General features: G+C 47.0%; 1 long non-coding RNA gene across 1 annotated transcript; it reads left to right on the plus strand.

Moving 5' to 3' along the window:
- Window positions 1-1,242: 1,242 nt before the first annotated feature.
- Window positions 1,243-19,474, plus strand: LOC116972711. Its single transcript, XR_004411873.1, has 3 exons — window positions 1,243-1,401; window positions 6,099-6,109; window positions 19,411-19,474. It is a non-coding gene; the product is annotated as an uncharacterized LOC116972711 (long non-coding RNA).
- Window positions 19,475-20,001: the final 527 nt, after the last annotated feature.

Below are 20,001 nucleotides of genomic sequence, written 5' to 3' on the forward strand. Positions count from 1 at the left end.
TGACAATAATAAACTGAACTATACTCTCAGCTGGTCAGGCAGCATCTCTGGAGGATGTGGATAGGTGTTGGCTTGGACATTTGCAGTCTGGAGGAGAAAGATTCTGACTGTCTGCCCTATCTGGACCACTCATAATTTTATATACATCTGCCAAGTCTCTCATCTTCTGTCATGGCACAGAAAACAATCCAAGTCTATCCGACCCTCTCCCTGTAGCTGAAGCCCTCTAATCCAGGCAGTATTCTGGGAAAACATTTTGTTTTCACAAAGTTAGAACAGTCTCATCGTAAAACATTTTGTGCTTGAAACGTCAGGCTGGGACACTTGCACCCCGCTGAGTTACTCCAGCACTTTGCGTCTTTTTTAAAAAGTACGCAGGCAGCTACAGCTCCTCACGGCTGTGTTTTTGTTTTTTTAGTTTTAGAGACACAGCAGGTAAGCAAGCTCTTCAGCCCACAGAGTCCGCACTGACCAGCAATCCCCACACCTTAACACTACCCCACATACACTAGAGACAATTTACATTTATACCAAGCCAATTAACCTACAAACCTGTATAAACCCTGTCTCACGGTACGAGTTCATTCCAAGAGCTCTTCCGAGTTTGCCCTGATTCGAACTCGGAGATTTACGGTAATGGCCACTCGTCGGTACTCGGAGATCTCGTGGACATTTTTCAACATGTTGAAAAATCTTCACGAGTCTTCCCGTGCTTACCTGCAGTTAGTGAGTCTTCCCGAGTACCTGCAGTTAGCGTTACAAGCCGCTAAGAGACGTCCCCGAGCTCCGACGTACCCGCAACATTCATTCTCTGTGCTTACCGTGAGGTTTTTTTTTTTTTTTTAAACTCGGGAGAACTCTTGGAATAAACTCGTACCGTGGGACAGGGCTTTTAGTCTTTGGAGTGTGGGAGGAAACCAGAGAGCCCTTAGAAAACCCACACAAGTCACGGGGAGAACGTACAAACTCCGTACAGACAGTACCCATTGTCGGGATCAAACCCAGGTCTCTGGCGCTGCAAGTGCAGTAAGGTACCAATGCTACCACTGCACCACCATGCCATACATGAGGCAGAGGGTCTCCATTACCTTTCTTTGCAGCTCCTCAGGCGTGTTGTCGGTCGTGTCGTCGGCCATGTCAGTGGCGGTGTCAGCGGTGTCATCGGCGGTGTCGGTGGCGGTGCAGTTGGCCGTGTCGGTGTCCGTGTTGGCAGCAGTGATGTCGGTCGTGTCTGCAGCAGTGCCTGCGGCGGTGTCGTCGGCGGTGTCTGCGGCGGTGTCGTCAGCGGTGTCTGCGGCAGTGTCTGTGACAATGTCGTCGGCGGTGTCTGCGGCAGTGTCTGCGGCAGTGTCGTCGGCTGTGTCTGCGGAGGTTTCGGTGGCCCTGTCGGGGGCGGTGTCGGTGGCCTTGCCTGCGGCAGTGTCGGCGGCCGTGTCTGCGGCGGTGTATGTGGCCCTGTCGTCGGCCCTGTCTGCGGTGGTGTCTGTGGTGGTGTTGGCGGCCGTGTCTGCGGCGGTGTATGTGGCCCTGTCGTCGGCCCTGTCTGCGGCGGTGTCTGTGGCGGTGTTGGCGGCCGTGTCTGCGGCGGTGTCATCTGACCTGTCTGCGGCGTTGTCGGCGGCCATATCTGTGGCGGTGTCTACGGCGGTGTCTTTGGCGGTGTCATCGGCCCTTTCAGCAGCGGTGTAGGCGGCGGTGTCGTCGGCCCTGTCTGCGGCGGTGTCAGCGGTGGTGTCGGCGGCCGTGTCTGCGGCGGTGTCTGTGGCGGTGTTGGCGGCCGTGTCTGCGGCGGTGTCATCGGACCTGTCTGCGGCGTTGTCGGCGGCCATATCTGTGGCGGTGTCTACGGCGGTGTCTTTGGCGGTGTCATCGGCCCTGTCAGCGGCGGTGTCAGCGGCGGTGTAGGCGGCGGTGTCGTCGGCCCTGTCTGCGGCGGTGTCAGCGGTGGTGTCGGCGGCAGTGACGGCGGCAGTGTCAGCGGTGGTGTCGGCGGCAGTGACGGCGGCAGTGTCAGCGGCGGTGTTGGTGGCCTTGTCGGCGGCGGTGTCGGCGGCAGTGTCGGTGGCCCTGTCAGCGGCGGTGTAGGCGGCGGTGTCGTCGGCCCTGTCTGCGGCGGTGTCAGCGGCGGTGTCAGCGGCGGTGTTGGTGGCCCTGTCGGCGGCGGTGTCAGTGGCGGTGTCAGCAGCGGTGACGGCGAACAGGTTCTTCCTAGCAGTTATCAGGCAACTGAACTATCCTACCCCAACCAGAGAGCAGTGCTGAACTACTGTCTACCTCATTGATGGCCCTTCGTCTATCGTTGATCAGACTTTACTGGGTTTATCTTGCACTAAACATTATTCCCTTATCATGCATCTGTACACTGTAAATGGCTCTACTGTAATCATGTATTGTCTTTCCACTGACTGGATAGCACACAACAAAAAGCTTTTCTCTGTACCTCGGTAAACGTGACAATAAACTAAACTGACCCGGGCCTCTTGCGCTGTGAGGCGGCAGCTCTAATGTTAATTAGCTTCTTTGAATTGTTCCCGAGTGTGTAGAATAACATAGAACTAGCGTGCTGTATCTCTAAAACTAAACTAAGGAGGATTCAACATATGTGGGGGATAGGAGCTAATTGAGATGGATAAGGATGCCAGAAACAAATTATGGCAGAGTGAATTATGAACATGTTAAAAACGGGAGTTCAAGGAATGGTCTAAAACAGAGTTTGAGAGAAAGGTGAATGGGGAAAAAAGGCATAGACTAATTTCTAAATGGGGTGAGAATCCAGAAATTGGAGGTGCAAAGGGACGGGAGTTCTGGTGCAGGATTCCCAAAAAGGTAATCAGCAAGACAAATCGGTGATAAAGAAGGCAAACGCAATAGTAGCATTTATTTCAAGAGGGCTAGAATACACAAACAGGGATGTAATGCTGAGGCTCTATAAGGCGCTGGTTAGGCCACATTTGGAGTATTGTGAGCAATTTTGTGCACCATATCTGAGGAAGGATGTGCTGGCTATGGAGAGGGTCCAGAGGAGGTTTACAAGAATGATCCCAGGAATGAGTGGGTTAACCTATGATGAGCATTTATGACGGCAGTGGGCCTGTACTCGCTGGTGTTCATTGAAATGCACCAAATAGTGAAAGGATTGGACAGTGTGGATGTGGATAGGATGTTTCCACTCATGGGAGAGTCTCGGACAAGGCTTCCCAACCTGGGATAAATTTGCCCCAGAGGGTAAATTTCGCGTACCCAGAGGGCAAATTTATTGAATCTGGATTTGTACATTGTTTTTTTCTTTGACTGACTGTGTTTGGTTCTGGTATACCGGCATCTGTTCATCAATAGTTGTTCATAAATAAGTGAAATAATATTGTAATGTGTTATTAAAGTTGCCTGGGTAAATGAGATGAAAAAGGTTGGCAACCCCTGGTCTCGGACCAGAGCCTCAGAATTAAAGGACATTCCTTTAAGAAGGAGATGAGGAAGAATGTCTTTAGTTAGAGGGTGGTGAATCTGCGGAATTCATTGCCTCAGGCGGCTGTGGAGGCCAAGTCCACAGTATGCACCGCCATTCAATATGGAGGAGGAGCTATCTTGGAGGAACGGCTGCTAACCAGCAGCCGTCCGTTAAACTCGCTTTTTTAAAAGTTTTTTAGTTAGTCCTGTCTCGTCCGTTTGGAGAAATTGACGGCACAGCGCTGGAGCGCTATCGTGGAGCGGAGCGGGCGATGACTTGCCTGGGTCGCAGCGCTGGAGCGACGCGCTGAAGCTCCGGTGAGCTGGACCACCGAGAGCAACACCTCCGGGCTGCGGGTCTGCGGAGCGGAGCGGGCGGCGCCGATTTCAACATCGGGAGCCTGGGAGCTTCAAACCGGCGCGGCCTTGTCGGCTTCGGAAGCCGCGGTCTACTGCTTGGAAGCGGCTGTTCCAGGTGGCCCAGCCGCTGAGAGGACTCTCCCACGACGCCGGGGCATGACCACCCGGTGAGAACGGCCAGGAACATCGGGCCTCCATAGAGGCAACTGCGGTGGCAGGCCTGACTTTGGGGTGAACTTCGGGTTGGGGACTGGACATTGTGCCTTCCCCCACAGTGGTAACCATTGTGGGGGGATGATTTTCTGTCTCTACGTAATCCTGTTAGTCTTTGTCCAAGATGGCTGCCGTGGAGGGATAGTGGACGCTGGCGCGCTTTGGCTGCCGCTGCTCTCTCTTCACATTGTGTTTTTGATTTTCTGTTTTTGGACTGAATTCTGTTTTTAGTTTGTGTCTCTGTGATGTCTTTATTATTTATTTTACTCTGATTATATGTTTATATTCCTGTTAATCTATGTAAGGTGTCCTTGAGATGTCTGAAAGGCGCCCAACAAATAAAATTTATTATTATTATTAAGTCATTGGATATTTTTAAGGATAGATTCTTGATTAGAACGAGTGTCAGGGGTTATGGGGGAGAAGGCAGGAGAATGGGGTTGAGAGGGTAAGATAGATCAGCCATAATTGAATGGTGGAGTAGACTTGATGGGCCGAATGGCCTAATTCTCCTCCTGTAACATATGAGCGAGGGGTCAATGTTACCTGAGGTGTTAACATAAGATGGACAAGTAAATGGGATTGTGGTGATGTCCATGATACAGAGAGTATTGCTCAACGTGGTGAAATGATGCACTGTCATTCCATCTCAGCTTACTTTAGAGATACAGCATGGAAACAGGCCGTTCGGCCCAAGTACGCGCCGACCAGCGATAACCCCTACACTAAGTCTACCCTACTCACTGGGGGCAATTTTCAGAATTAATCTACACACCTGCACATCTTTGGAATGTGGGAGGAAATCGGAGCACCCGGAGCAAACACACACAGTCACAGAGAGAACGTACAAACTCTAGTCCCACCTGCCTGCATTTGGCCCATATCCCTCTCAACCTTTCCTATTTCCAGACCTGTCAAAATGTATTTTAAATCGAAGATAAGACACAAAATGCTGGAGTAACTCAACATCTCTGGAGAGAAGGAATGGTTGACGTTTTGTGTCAAGACCCTTATTCAGACTGATGACAAGGGAATGGGCAGCACAGAGATAAAATGTAGTCAGAGACAGTGAGACTAGTGAGAGAACTGGGAAGGGGGAGGGATGGAGAGAGAGGGAAAGCAAGGGCTACTTGAAGTTAGAGAAGTCAATGTTCATACCGCTGGGGTGTAAGCTGCCCAGGCAAAATTTGAGCTGTTCATAAGTTCATAAGTGATAGGAGCAGAATTAGGCCATTCGGCCCATCAAGTCTACTCAACCATTCAATCATGGCTGATCTATCTCTCCCACCTATCCCCGTTCTCCTGCCTTCTCCACATAAACCCTGACACCCGTACTAATCAAAAATCTATCTCTGTCAGTCTGAATAAGGGTCTCGACCCGAAACGTTGCCTATTCCTTCTCTCCATAAATGCTGCCTCACACTCACAGTTCCTCCAGCATTTTTGTCTACCTTCGATTTTTCCAGCATCTGCAGTTTCTTTCTTAAACAAAAATCTATCTATCTATCTCTGCCTTTGAAATATCCATTTAAGGCCTCCACAGCCTTCTGTGGCAAAGAAATCTACACAATCACCACCCTCTGACTAGCAGCAATTGTGAAACCAGTCTCAGACTACAGGACACCTCCAACCACCCTAATGTCAGGCCTCTGGAATTATACATGTTTACATGTATCCAACATTGCTAATTATGACCAATGCAGTGAGCTGCAGCGAATGATCATGCTATACCCACTAAATTATTTAAACTTCTTTAAACAGATCTCCTGGCAACAACTTCAAGGAATCTAATTTCAATTTGATCGTCCAAACCCTACCTCCAATTTGCGCTGGGCCTCACTCTGACAATGGAGGAGGCCAAGGACAGAAAGGTCAGTGTGGGAATGGGAGGAGAATTAAGTGTTGAGCAACCGGGAGATCAGGTAGGTTCTCCAGTAAAGTCTCGGAGGATAATCCAGAAAGGCTCTGGAACCAAAAGGCTCTACTCACCATGGAGGGCAATGTCAAAGATCAAAGAAAAACCAAAGATAGACACAAAAGGCTGGAGGAACTCAGCGGGACAGACAGCATCTCGGGAGAAAAGGGGCAGGTAACGTTTCGGGTCTGAAAGTAAATCTTTCTCATCTAACCTTCAACCTCTGGTTCTTGGTTCCCAAACCCTGCGTAACATACTGCATTCACTTTATCTATTCCCCTCACGGTCTTGTACGCCTCTCTAAGGTCAGCCCTCACCCTCCTGCACACCAAACCTGCTCAATCTCTCCTATGGCTCAGGCCCTCAAGTCCTGGCAACATCTGTCGTAAATAGATACAAAAAGCTGGAGTAACTCAGCGGGTCAGGCAGCATCTCTGGAGAGAAGGAATGAGTGACCCTTCTTCAGACTACCAAAGTAAATCTCGACACAAATCAAAAGCACATAAATCGACAAGGCCGTAAAGTTTAATTCGGCATTTGGATGGTGAAGTGGCAGGATATAATTAATGTTGCTGCACAAAACCTTTTGTCGAGAATGTGGCGCAGTCGTTACTTACGAAAGATTGCAGCCAAAAATGTCTTGCGCATTCTAAATAATCACATAATGAAACAGAGCGTCTATTAATAGTAAGATTAAGCGAGAACTTACCCGTTTTAAGTTTGATCTTTATTTTATGAGGAGTTACGTCGAGGGATTACGTGAAGACCCCGCCAGCACGCATGCGCGACATTCTTCAAAGCAGCGGTGTGAAATCACAGACAACAGTAGATGAAATAAACATAGTAAGATTAGAGAAACTAGAATACCAGTTGACCTTTATGATAGAGGGTGGGCGTGGAGGGCACGTAATCCCTCAACGTAACTCCTCATAAAATAAAGATCAGACTTCAAACTGGTAAGTTCTCGTTTAATCTTACTATTTTACTTTGGAGTCACGTGAGTGACTACGTGAAGATTTTAAAGATCTGTGATTTCATGCCGTGGAACGAGTCCATGCTTCACTCACTGCCGTAGTTGACCAAAGGAGGAAGTATGTTATCGTATTCAAACATGATTCAGAAATTCAAAACAATAGTGAATTTATTTTAACAAAGAATAATAATGATCCCTTTCATTCGGGATAAATCATAATACAGAACTTAAAATTGATTCTGCAAATACCGCAGGTTTGGTAATCGGCTTATTATAAAATAGCTGGAAGGTCTTCTCCATAGACAATCCTGCTGTACCCAGGATGTGGTCCATTGGTACTTCCATTTCCCTTGCTGCCGATGTTGCTGCAGCCCTGGTGGAATGAGATTTGAAAGTGTCAGTATCCACCCCTGCAGCTCCCAATACCTGTCTGAGCCACCTAGATATGGTTTGCGTTGATACCCTATTATGAGGCTGTTTATGGCTGGTCAATATCCCCATTTCATTGCCTCTAAGATTTTTAGTGGTCTCTCTATATTGTAACAGGTGTGTCACAACACATAGGCGGGTATCAGTTGGGTATGCTCGGAATTCTCGTTTAAGGCCTGATGACCCTGGCCTGTTTTGTTTTACCAATTCCAAGATGTGAAAATTTATCTTGTTGGTTGAAATAACCATAATATCCAGTCTTCATTTATGTAGGGACTGGACTCGTTGAGCCGAGACCAGTGCCATCAGTATGACTGTTTTTAGAGTCAGTTTCTCCAAGGACAGGGACGTTGCTGGTGACCAACCCCTGAGCAACGTAAGGACAACACTAACATCCCATATCTGAGAATACCTTGCTCTAGGAGGGTTCGTGTTTTAGATACCCCTCATTAGCTTGGAAACTAGAGGGTGAGATCCCACAGTGTGCTGTCCTAATCCCTTCCATAAGTATGCTGATAAGGCACTCCTGGCACAGTTAATAGCACTGTAGCTGAGACCTTCATCAAAATGAAAGCTGGCCAGAAATTCCAGAACATTGGTTACAGAAGCTGTATTGTACGAAATATCAGTCCTTGTACGATATATCTCCCATTTCCTGATGTATGAGAGATATTGCTTCTTGGTAGATTCTTGGTATGCCACCGTGATCATATTCATGGTTCTGTCCGTCGGCCCCAGGTCCAGAAGTGGTCTTTTTAAATTCTGCAAATTAACAGATTGATCCTGTCATGGCATGGGTGACTCTCGCGTGTCACAGGATGGACCAACAAATCCGGCCGTTTGGGGATGGGCATACATGGTTCTGAGACCATGTCGAGAACCACAGGGAACCATGGCTGTGTAGGCCAGTCGGGTACCACCAAAATACCTGACGCAGAGTCTTGTTGTATTTTGCGTAAGACACGACTGATGAGGCAGAAGGGGGGGAAAACATAGAAAAACAATTTTTCCCCAGTCCAGCGAGAAAGCGTCCATTGCTGCTGCCCAAGGGTCTGGTTCCCAAGCGACATATGTTGGTAACTGGTTATTCAGTCGAGATGCAAATAGATCGATATCTGGTGTTCCATATTGCATTATATAATCAGCAAATACTTTGTGGTCCAACATCCATTCGGTGTTGTCATTACATTTTCGTGACCTGGTGTCTGCCACTGTATTGAGTTTACCTGGTAGGTAAGTAGCTGATATCCAAATATGTCTATTGATACACCATTGATAAATTGTATTAGCCAGATTGTCACATGATATCGATTTGATTCCACCCATATGATTAATGTATGCCACCACTGTGGTATTATCAATTTGTAGGCGGACATGCAGATGGTGCATTTTTGAGCAATATGCTTTTAGCCCATAGAACGCACCCAACATCTCTAAATAATTTATATCCAGTGTTTGTAGTAAAAATGCTTCATGTGCTTCCCATCTACCCCTACAACTGGATATAGTATTAGTAGCACCCAACCGTGAGCACTGGCATCAGTTTGTAATATAATTGATGGGTTACTGATAATGATGGGGCTGGAGCTATGCCGTATGTTTTGCCTCCACCATTGTAACTCCAAAATTGCTTTAATTGATAATTGCATTGGTTGGTCAAATGACCAGTTTTAGTGCTTGCACCTTTGCTCTTTGTAGATTTTGGTAATGCAAAGGTCCAAATTGTGTGGCTGGAAATGCAGCTACAAGTTTTCCAATTACACTTGCTACCTGTCGAATAGATGGTTGACTGGTGACAACCAGGTTGTTGCAGGCCTCCATTAAGTGTGCTGCCTTGATCTTTGGCAAAGTTACAGACATGTGGATAGAATCAATTGTGAACCCCAGATAATCCATAGTTGAAGAAGGCGTCAACTTAGATTTATCTGGATGGATGATAAACCCCAGTTTTTCAAACAATAGTTTGGTAGCTGATACAACTGATTTGGCTAAATCCGGGGTTTCCCCCACAATTAATATATCATCAAGATATGCCATGACAATATGTTTTTGTTTTCGGAGAAATGCCAAGGCTGGTTTTAATATCTTAGTAAATAGTCTGGGGGCTGATGTTAAACCATTAGGCAACGCTTTATACTGTCAAAGCTGCCCCATCCAGTTAAACGTCAGATATCGGCGATGATCCTTCTGTATAGGTACCGAATAGTATGCATCTTTTAGATCGATGCAAGCCATGAAGTAACCTTCGGAAATCAATTGTTTGGCAGTAACAAAGGTTTCCATCTTGAAATGAATATACTTTACAAAAGTATTCAGTTCAGTCAAATCAATGATGATGCGGCATCCACCATCTTTTTTAGTTTTTGTGAAAATGTTGGATACAAATTCTAGAGAGTCGTGTTGGGATCTCTCAATTACTCCTTTGGCATATAGCCTCCCCAGCTCTGCATGACCTTCCAGTTTTTCCTGTTGTGAAAGAACAAACACTCGGCTAGACACATGTTGAACTGGGGGAATGTCTTTATGAATAAACTCAATTTCGTATCCCTGAATACAATGTAGTATATAAGGGTCAGTAGTTATAGACCTCCATGCCTCCCAAAACAGGTGTAACCTACTCCCAGTTAGTAATGAACCAGACCCACCTACCTCCATGGTTACCGGTGGAGTGTTCATTTCTTCTGCTTCTGCCTCTTCTGAGGATGAGGCGCCGGAGTGCGGGGTTGGCGCATCTTCCACGAAGGTCGCTCTGGGCTGTGGCCTAAAAAAGACCTCGGGGTTGGTTGTGCGGCATCCGTGCTTTCACCAGCGTCCTGGTGTAGTTGCCTCCTGGTGGATGCGTAGGGGTGCTAGTGCATCCTGTTGTATCTCTGACATCTCTGTTCCATCCACCGATGGAGCAAACGCTGTTATTCCCGAAGTCAACAGTTTTAGTATTTTCTGCATCTTCACCTCTTGGGCTTGGATGCCTACACCGATGTAACCCCAGATAGAACTGTTTACTGCAGGAACATTCAGTGAGAAACAGTTCTCTGGTGCCATATATTTAGCTGTTGTTTCATTCAACACTTGTTCCTGCAGCTGATTGAATGAAAGGTAATCTATGCTTGCTGCCAACTTTGGCTGTAACAGCTGTTCTGTTTGCGCTGGCATCGCAAACTTTGAGACCACACCGAGCAGCTTTTGTGGATCCTGCACCCCTAGCACACTCCCGGTGTCTTAGGGGCCAGCCCAGCTCTGGCCCGTAATGCTCCCCTCTGTCGAGGGAGATGCATTATGCAGCCCTTGGTAAGGTACTGCCATGGGTGTCCCAGGACCCCCATGGTGACAATACTCCATATGTCACGTTGGAGCATCTGCTCCATCAACCGCTCCATGCGGGATATGCGGTCACCTCCACTGCTCCCCGGCAGCGAGTCTTCCTGGCCCGACTCGTCCAAGTCAACCGGCCTGGCTGACTTTTGCTTGGCTTTTCCCCCAGTCCGCGGCGCTGGTTCCGACTGTGCAGGTGCCATGTCGGTGACTGTTGATTGCATAGATTGCAATCCAGGTGCCGCAGGTCGCTGCTGACTGCCCGTGCTTTCGCGGTCCCCCGCAGCCAGCCTAGGCGCGACCCGTTTGGATTTATTTCCCTTGTCCATAGCTCTCCTTCTGCAATACAGAAAACAGAGCACAAAACACGACCTCAGATTAGCAAACTTACCTGCAGGTCCCGTTTTTAAATCTTGCCGCTGCGGGGGAACACTTCGCCCCGCCAGTCGCTGCGCAATGCGTTAGACGATATGTCGCGCATGCGTGCTGGCGGGGTCTTCACGTAGTCACTCACGTGACTCCGAAGTAAAATTTATTATTACACGGGGCGTGCTGCGGAGTAGGAATAATTGATTACTTAATCGGTTGCCTGAGCTCTGCATTATTACCCCTCTGTGTGATGTATGGAAATCGCTCAAAATAGTAAGCCAGTGGTTTCACATGGATAGTTCGATAGTGGTAGTGAATTTATAACTCGAAGGACATGCTCAAAGAGAGACACAGTGTGGAAGCTCAACACAACTTGCCCACACTGACCAACATGTCCCTGCTACACTAGTCCCACCTGCCTGTATTTGGTACATATTCCTCTAAACCTGCCCTATCCATCCAAATGTGTTTTAAATATTGTTATAGTCCACTACCTCCTCTGGCAGCTCGCTCCATACAACTTCTATCCTCAGTGTAAAAAAGGCCCCTCAGGTTCCTATTTAATCTTTACCCCCAAACCGTAAGCCTCTGGTTCTCGATTTCCTCAACTGCATTTACCCAATCTATTCCTTTCATGATCTTATATACTCAGGGCCGGATTTACGTATAAACTTGACAAGCTTAAGCATAGGGCCTCGAGATCTAGGGGGGCCTCGCAGAGCCGGATTTACCACTAGGCTTCATAGGCTGAAGCCTAGGGCCTCGAAATCTAGGCTGCCTCTGGCCAAGGCAGAACACCTGCCGTTCAACTCTGGGCGGGGCCCCCTCTCTCTCTCTCTCTCTGTCTGCCAATCTCTGTCTCCGCCCGCCATCCGTATACATGTCCAGGTCTCCGCTCTTCGCTCGCTCCTCATCTGCTGGCATGGCCGGCCACCTTGCACATGCGCACTGCTACGGCCAGCATATCCTCCCCCCTTCACATGCGCACAACGATGGCCAGCACGTCATTGGCCGCCCTGCGCATGCGCGCTGCCACGGCAACTGGTCGGCGCTGGGCTTTTTCTCCCTCGCTTTGAATTGTGGGAGATCTGGCCGCCATTGCTGTCCGTTCGCCGCCTCGCTGCGACCTCTGAAAACCAACGCAGAATCATTCCCTGACCCTGGATCTGGAGTAACTCTTGCTTCTGGTTTCCTGGTCCATAAATATTCTAAATGGAATTTAAACTGGAGGTGGTGGAGGGCTGAACAATAACAGCCTGTTGCATTTTATCTGTTTATTTATTGTGTACATATATGGTCTATGGTATATAAACACACTGAAATTTTATCTCCTGTTCTGTATTATGTTTACATGTTCTGTTGCGCTGTAGCAAGCAAGAATTCCATTGTCTTATCTGGGACACATGACAATAAAACTCTCTTGACTCTTGACTTGGACTTAAACAAAAAAGGGTTCTTGGGGAAAAAAGAGGTACCTTAAATTTAGTTGCATCTGGTTGGGTAACTATGGTAGGGTGAAGACTATTCCATGCTTTAATTGTGCGGGGGAACTCCATGGAGCAGCCAGAAACTTTGGATAGAAGAAATTGGGTGACGTTTTGGGTAGAGACCCTTCTTTAGACTCCCTTTGGTTTTATTGTTTTTAGTTTAATTTAAAGATACAGCGTGGAAACAGGCCCTTCGGCCCACTGAGTCCACGCCGACCATCGATCACCCGTACACTACTGAACTGAACTGAACTGAACTGAACTTTATTTATAGAGCACTTTAAAAACAACCACTGTTGCAACAAAGTGCTGTACATGACTAATCATAAACATAAAACAAAACAATAAAAACATTAAAAGACAGTAAAAACAATAAAAAACAATAATAGAAACACTAAAACAAGAGCAAAGTCTCATGCAGGGGCGAAAGCCAAGGAATAGAAAAGGGTTTTAAGACTAGTTTTGAAAATGGACAGTGAAGGGGCCTGTCTGATGTGCAACGGTAGAGTGTTCCATAATGTCGGAGCAGCAACAGAGAAGGCTCTATCCCCTCTGAGCTTCCGCTTAGACCTCGGTACCTCCAGGAGCAGCTGATCAGCTGCCCTGAGGCACCGAGCAGGAGCGTAGGGATGAAGCAGCTCAGAGAGGTAAGGCGGGGCGAGACCATTTAAAGATTTAAAAACAAATAAAAGAATCTTAAAATGAACTCTAAAGTACACCGGCAGCCAGTGGAGGGAGGCCAGAATTGGCGTTATGTGCTCCCTCTTACGTGTTCCAGTTAAAAGGCGAGCAGCAGCATTCTGAACCAACTGGAGACGTGCACGGGAAGATTGGCTAACTCCAAAATAAAGTGCGTTACAGTAATCCAGCCGAGACGTAATGAAGGCATGGATTACTGTTTCAAAATGCTGCCGCTCAAGAATGGGCTTCACCTTTGCCAGCTGCCTTAAATGAAAGAAGCTGGACTTAACTACCGCGCCTATTTGACGATCTAATTTAAAATCACTGTCCATCTTAAAACCCAAGTTTAAAACTATTGGCTTCACATACAGTGCCAAGGGGCCCAAGTCAACAGGGGGAGGTTCACGGCAGCCATTGGGACCAAACACTATCACTTCTGTTTTCTTTTCATTAAAATTAAAAAAGTTTAGGGCCATCCAGGATTTAATGTCATCAAGACATGACAGAAGTGATTTGACTGAGAAAGCATCTTTCTTCTTCAGCGGCACATATATCTGACTATCATCAGCATAACAATGAAAAGAGATGCCATGCTTTCTAAGAATGGAACCCAGAGGAAGTAAGTACAGTGAGAAAAGCAGGGGCCCTAAAATTGAACCCTGTGGAACCCCATATGACAGAGGAGCGGAGGAGGATTCAAAACCAGCAAGGCTTACACACATAGTTCTGTCTGCCAGATAAGATCTGAACCATTCCAGGGCACTACCACAAATGCCCACTAGGTGCTGTAACCGAGATACTTAAAATATCATGATCCACTGTATCAAAGGCAGCAGATAGGTCCAGCAGGACAAGAATCACATAATCACCAGAATCATTAGTTCTATCCCACACATTAACAGAGTAAGTCAAGAGTCAAGAGTGTGTTATTCTCTCACGTCCCAGTTAGAACAATGAAATCCTTACTTGCTGCAGCATAACAGAATATGTAAACATAGTACTCTGTCAACATAGAAACATAGAAAATAGGTACAGGAGTAGGTCATTCGGCCCTTCGAGCCTGCATCATCTGATCATCCAACTCAGTATCCTGTACCTGCCTTCTCTCCATACCCCCTGATACCTTTAGCCACAAGGGCCACATCTAACTCCCTCTTAAACATAGCCAATGAACTGGCCTCAACTACCTTCTGTGACAGAGAATTTCAGAGATTCACCACTCTCTGTGTGAAAAATGTTTTTCTCATCTCGGTCCTAAAAGATTTCCCCCTTATCCTTAAACTGTGACCCCTTGTTCTGGATTTCCCCAACATTGGGAACAATCTTCCTGCATCTAGCCTGTCCAACCCCTTAAGAATTTTGTAATTTTCTATAAGATCCCCCCTCAATCTTCTAAATTCTAGCGAGTACAAGCCAAGTCTATCCAGTCTTTCTTCATATGAAAGTCCTGCCATCCCAGGAATCAGTCTGGTGAACCTTGTCTGTACTCCCTCTATGGCAAGAATGTATTTCCTCAGATTAGGAGACCAACACTGTACGCAATACTCCAGGTGTGGTCTCACCAAGACCCTGTACAACTGCAGTAGAACCTCCCTGCTCCTATACTCAAATCCTTTTGCTATGAATGCCAACATACCATTCGCTTTCTTCACTGCCTGCTGCACCTGCATGCCTACTGTCAATGACTGGTGTACCATGACACCCAGGTCTCATTGCATCTCCCCTTTTCCTAATCGGCCACCATTCAGATAATAGTCTACTTTCCTGTTTTTGCCACCAAAGTGGATAACCTCACATTTATCCACATTATACTGCATCTGCCATGCATTTTCCCACTCACCCAACCTATCCAAGTCACCTTGCGGCCTCCTAGCATCCTCCTCACAGCTAACACTGCCCCACAGCTTCGTGTCATCCGCAAACTTGGAGATGTTGCATTCAATTCCCTCATCCAAATCATTAATATATATTGTAAATAGCTGGCGTCCCAGCACTGAGCCTTGCGGTACCCCACTAGTCACTGCCTGCCATTGTGAAAAGGACCCGTTTACTCCTACTCTTTGCTTCCTGTCTGCCAGCCAGTTCTCTATCCACATCAATACTGAACCCGCAATACCATGTGCTTTAAGTTTGCATACTAATCTCTTATGCCCCTAATGTGGAGGGAGTGGGTGAGTAAAGTGGGATAACAGAACTTGTGTGAATGGGTAGACAAAAATGTTGGAGCATCTATGGAGCGAAGGAAATAGGTGACGTTTCGGTTCAAGACCCTTCTTCAGACTGATGTGAGGGTGTGGGGGACGGGAAGAAGAAAGGAAGAGGTGGATTGAAGGAGAGCTGGGAAGGGGAGGGGAAAGCAGGGATTACCTGAAATTGAAGAAATCAATGTTCATACCGCTTGGGTGTAAACTGCCCAAGCGAAATATAAAGTGCTGCACCTCCAATTTACGGTGGGGCTCACTCTGGTCATGCAAGAGGCCCAGGACAAAAAGGTCTGATTCGGAATGGGAGGGGGAGTTGAAGTGCTGAGCCACCGGGAGATCAGGTTGGTTATTGCCGACCGAGCGAAGGTGTTGGAAGAAACGATCGCCAAGCCTACGCTTGGTCTCACCGATGTAGAGTAGCTGACACCTAGAGCAGCGGATGCAATAGATGAGGTTGGAGGAGGTGCAGGTGAACCTCTGCCGCACCTGGAAAGACGGCTTGGGTCCTTGAATGGAGTCAAGGGGCGAGGTAAAGCGACAAGTGTAGCATTTCCTGCTACTGCAAGGGAAAGTGCCAGGAGAGGGGCTGGTTTGGGTGGGAAGGGACAAATTGACCAGTTACGGAGAGAGCGGTCTCTGCAGAAAGCCCACAGGGGAGGAGATGGGAAGATGTGGCCAGTGGTCGGATCCCATTGGTAGACAAAAAATCTGGAGAAAATCTGCGGGTAATGCAGCATCTATGGAGCGAAGGAACAGACAACGTTTTGAGTCGAGACCCTTCTTCAGATTGATGTCGGGGGGGGGACACGAAAAAGAATGGAAGAGGCGGAGACAGTAGGTTGTGGGAGAGCTGGGAATGGGAGGGGAAGGAGGGAGAAAGCAAGGACTACCTGAAATTGGAGAAGCCAATGTTCATACTGCTGGGGTGTAAACTACCCAAGCAACTATGAGGTGCTGCTCCTCCAATATGCGGTGGGCCTCACTCTGGCCATGGAGGAGACCCAGAACAGAAAGGTTGGATTCGATCCCAACTCCGGGAAAAGTACCTCAAACACTATCAGCAAGCTGTGCACATATGCTCTTGAAATGCCCCCAGAATTCTCCCCGAAAATGTGGTACCCAGGCCGGGTGAGGTGGCTGATCTTAACCTCATCGGGACTTGTGTGCCGATCGGCGGGATGAATTTGCCCCCTGCGGCCAGAGGCGGCAGATCCGTTCCAATGCCGACTTCCACGGCCAACTTTGCGGGCCGATATCTCGGCCCACCGGCGGCCTAGGTGGACTGTTCCAGTACCATTGAACTCCCCTCGGAGACCATGACCTCTTTTTGTCCGGCAAAAAGGATAATCCAGAAAGGCTCTGGAACCAAGGGTGCCGGAAAATCGGTGGTTGACCTGTACATGGCAGCATCTTTGACTGGTTGCATCACGGCCTGGTTCGGCAATTCGAAAGCCCAGGTAAGAAGGAGATTATAAAAGGTGGTGGACACTGCCCGGTCCATCAGGGGTACTGACCTCCCCACCATCATATGGTCATGAGAAAACAAGTCCTGCATACCAAAAGGCTCTACTTACCATGGAGGGCAATGTCAAAGATCAATGAAAAACCGAAGATAGACACAAAAGGCTGGAGGAACTCAGTGGGACTGACAGCATCTCTGGAGAAAAGGGGCAGGTGATGTTTCGGGTTTGATTACACTGTCCAGATTAATTTTACTGATTGTATGCCTTGTTGTCATCTTCTCCCCTGCCAACAATGAACCATTCTAGTCTGCAGAAGGGTCCCGACCCAAAATGTCACCCATTCCTTCTCTCCAGAGATGCTGTCTGTCCCGCTGAGTTACTCCAGCATTTTGTGTCTATCTTCGAATGAACCAATCTACTATTCCTTGATTCAAGATTCAAGAGATTCAAGATTCAAGAGAGTTTATTGTCATGTGTCCCTGATCGGACAATAAAATTCTTGCTTTGCTTCAGCACAACAGAACATAGTAGGCAGACATCATCGGCTGCTTTCAAATGTCTTCCATAACTCTCGTTTCCCTCACCCCTGACTCACAGTCTGAAGAAGGGTCTCGACCCTAAATGTCACCCATTCCTTTTCTCCACAGATGCTGCCTGACCCACTGAGATATTCCAGATTTTGTGTCTATCTTCGGTTCAAACCAGCATCTGCAGTTCTGCTCCTTCCCACATCAATGAGGGACCGTGTTCTCTGGGTTAACCAGATATAACCATATAACCATATAACAATTACAGCATGGAAACAGGGCATCTTGGCCCTTCTAGTCCATGCTGAACACTTATTCTCCCATAGTCCCATCTACCTGCACTCAGACCATAACCCTCCATTCCTTTCCCGTCCATATAACTATCCAATTTATTTTTAAATGATAAAATCGAACCTGCCTCCACCACTTCCACTGGAAGCTCATTCCACACAGCTACCACTCTCTGAGTAAAGAAGTTCCCCCTCATGTTACCCCTAAACTTCTGTCCCTTAATTCTCAAGTCATGTCCACTTGTTTAAATCTTCCCTACTCCCCGTGGGAAAAGCTTATCCACGTCAACTCTGTCTATCCCTCTCATCATTTTAAAGACCTCTATCAAGTCCCCCCTTAACCTTCTGCGCTCCAAAGAATAAAGACCTAACTTGTTCAACCTTTCTCTGTAACTTAGTTGCTGAAACCCAGGCGACATTCTGGCAAATCTCCTCTGTACTCTCTCTATTTTGTTGACATCTTTCCTATAATTAGGCTACCAAAATTGTACACCATACTCCAGAATTGGCCTCACCAATGCCTTGTACAATTTTAACATTACATCCCAACTTCTATACTCAATGCTCTGATTTATAAAGGCCAGCACACCAAATGCTTTCTTTACCACCCTATCTACATGAGATTCCACCTTCAGGGAACTGTGCACAGTTATTCCTAGATCTCTCTGTTCAACTGCATTCCTCAATCCACTACCATTTACCATGTACGTCCTATTTTAATTTGTCCTGCCAAGATGTAGCACCTCACACTTATCAGCATTAAACTCCATCTGCCATCTTTCAGCCCACTCTTCCAAATGGCCTAAATCTCTCTGTAGACTTTGAAAATCTACTTCATTATCCACACCACCTATCTTAGTATCATCTGCATACTTACTAATCCAATTTACCACACCATCATCCAGATCATTGATGTACATGACAAACACCAGTGGACCCAACACAGATCTCTGTGGCACCCCACTAGTCAGCAGCCTCCAACCTGACAAACAGCCATCCACCATTACTCTCTGGCATCTCCCATTCAGCCACTGTTGAATCCATCTTGCTACTCCACCATTAATACCCAACAATTGAACCTTCTTAACCAACCTTCCATGAGGAACCTTGTCAAAGGCCTTACTGAAGTCCATATATACAATATCCACTGCTTTACCCTCATCAATTTCCCGAGTAACCTCTTCAAAAAATTCAAGAAGATTAGTCAAACATGACCTTCCAGGCACAAATCCATGTTGACTGTTCCTAATCAGACCCTGTTTATCCAGTTGATTATATATATTATCTCTAAGTAACCTTTCCATTAATTTGCCCACCACTGACTTCAAACTATAATTGCTAGGTTTACTCTTAGAACCCTTTTTAAACAATGGAACAACATGCGCAGTACGCCAATCCTCCGGCACTATTCCCGTTTCTAATGACAATTGAAATATTTCTGTCATAGCACCTGCTATTTCTACATGAACTTCCCTCAATGTCCTAGGGAATATCCTGTCAGGACCTGGAGACTTATCCACTTTTATATTTTTCAAAAGTGTCAGTACTTCCTCTTCTTTGAATCTCACAGTTTCCATAGCTACTCTACTTGTTTCCCTTACCTCACATAATTCAATATCCTTCTCCTTGATGAATACCGAAGAAAAGAAATTGTTCAATATCTCCCCCATCTCTTTTGGCTCTGCAGATAGCTGTCCACTCTGACTCTCTTGATGCAGTGTTATTTTATGCTACTCGCAGCCTGAGACGCTTCACCATACTTCGACCGCAGGCTGCGGGCGCTTGGAGCACCCCGACGCGGGAGCTTGGATCGCCCCAATGTGGGGGCTTCGACCGCCGGCTGCGGGAGCTCCGATTGCCCCGACAGATGGTTCAACTGCCCCAACTGCAGGAGAAAAATGAGGGAAGAAGGTCACTTTATTGCCTTCCATCACAGTGAGGAATTCGCTGTGGTGGATGTTTATGTTAACTTTTATGTAGTTGTGTGTCTTGTTTTGTACGGCGGATTGGTAATTCGAATATCACTGTACCTTAATTGGTACAGGTGACAATAAAAGACCTTTGATACCTTTTAAAACAAAGCTTTTCACTTTATCTCAGTACACGTGACAATAATAAGCCTACGCATAAAGTTCTCTAATACAGACTGGGCACAAACTAAACACCACCAAAATGAGATGAACTGATCCTCTGTAGATGGGAATTTGACATTGCATCTTATTCTGGTCTCTCTTCCAGGCCATTTGCCTGCATCTTGCTAAACATTTAAGATAGTCACAAAATGCTGGTAGGTGACATTATTGGTCAAGGCCCTTCTTCAGACTGTGAGTC

The sequence above is a fragment of the Amblyraja radiata genome, chromosome 1 (assembly GCF_010909765.2).
Source record: "Amblyraja radiata isolate CabotCenter1 chromosome 1, sAmbRad1.1.pri, whole genome shotgun sequence".
Classification (NCBI taxonomy): domain Eukaryota; kingdom Metazoa; phylum Chordata; class Chondrichthyes; order Rajiformes; family Rajidae; genus Amblyraja; species Amblyraja radiata.